Source organism: Corylus avellana, chromosome ca1, assembly GCF_901000735.1.
Source record: "Corylus avellana chromosome ca1, CavTom2PMs-1.0".
Classification (NCBI taxonomy): Eukaryota; Viridiplantae; Streptophyta; class Magnoliopsida; order Fagales; family Betulaceae; genus Corylus; species Corylus avellana.
In genome coordinates, this window is record NC_081541.1 from 45349619 (window position 1) to 45350975 (window position 1357).

The 1357-nt window shown below is 38.6% G+C and overlaps 1 long non-coding RNA gene across 2 annotated transcripts; it reads left to right on the forward strand.

The window, feature by feature from the left end:
• Positions 1-6: 6 nt before the first annotated feature.
• Positions 7-1357, forward strand: LOC132168077 (uncharacterized). Of its 2 annotated transcripts, XR_009438754.1 has the most exons (4): positions 7-191; positions 363-481; positions 1073-1131; positions 1287-1357. It is a non-coding gene; the product is annotated as an uncharacterized LOC132168077 (long non-coding RNA). The 2 variants fall into 2 exon arrangements; XR_009438753.1 differs by having other exon boundaries at positions 363-1131.

Here is a 1357-nt window from a genome sequence, read left to right on the forward strand (position 1 = left end):
CAAGGATAACGGACCAGAGTGGCCCAAGATAGCCCACATTCCTTACGTAAATATTGATCGTAGGTTCGTGTTTGACTCAGAATAGGAGGAATCCATGCCTGACTCGGAAGAGGAGGATGAGGGAGGTCTATCATCAATTGACCCGCAGATTTTGCTTAATGTAAGACAACTGTTGAGAAATATATCGAAAGGTGAGTTTATTTGCACATTACTTCTTCTGCTTCCAATGGGGAACGCTCAGTGCTTCCTCCTGGAACTAAAGTTTTTTTTTTTTTTTTTTTCACATTCTTCATCTTCTTTGGAAGATTTTTAAATAATTTGCATTTATTCTTATTTCTCTCATTTCTTTTGGGGTTCAACAGAGCCGTGGGCGGGTCCACTATGCAAGTCATCACCATGAGCCACACATCACGCTGTTCAAGAGGCCTCTAAACTGTTAGTAGCAGGAGGAGAACATGCATCGTCCCGCACAAATATACATGTAATCTCTCCAAGTAGAGTTCATATTTCCCTAAGAAACAATCTGGATGTTTTGGAACTTAGGTTTGTATAATTGTGAATTTTCCTGTTTCGGAATTTTATGCTTGTCATTGGCATTGCGTTGATATAAAAGGTTCTTTTGTTTTTGTCTGAATGTTTGCGTTGGAGAGATCACGTTGCTCCTATTTATTAATGTACTTGTTGGGTTCACATAAATGCATAACAAGTGTTTGTTGAATTGCCTCACCCACCAAGCAGAGAGTGAAAGCCTCCGAACATTGAATTTTGTCATTACTATGCCTGCCTTAGTTGGCTTGACAAAAGAGAAGAAACTTGTAAGTTCAACACTCCCAGCCCAAACACCAAACCTAGAGCATATGTTGCATTTTCTCCAATGATTTGGCATCACACCTTTTGTATGTGGAAACCGAAGTGTTCAATGAAGAAAATGCTGGTCCTGAACAGAATGAACGGCCTATGAATGGGGTTCAACAGGGTTGATATAAGAGGCTCTTTTGTTTGTGTCTGAATGTTGGTGTTGGAAAGATCTTCTTGTTCCTATCTCTGAATGTTGGCATCACACCCTTTGTAGGTGGAAACCAAAGTGTTCAATGCAGAAAATGCTTGTCCTGAGCAGGAAGGATATTGATGGTAATATTTTGCTCATTTATTTGTTTGTTTGTTTGTTTGTTTTTGTTTTGTTTTGTTTTTTTTTTTTTTTTTCTGGTTTATTCATTGGTTAAAGAAATGGTAATTAACTTTGTTGCATCCAAGGAACCATACTGATGTAGTTGCATTTCTATCAGTGTCTTAGGTGTAGAGAAGGGAAGGGATTATCCTAATGCAGTATCCCCAGGAACAAACTGATCAAGATTAT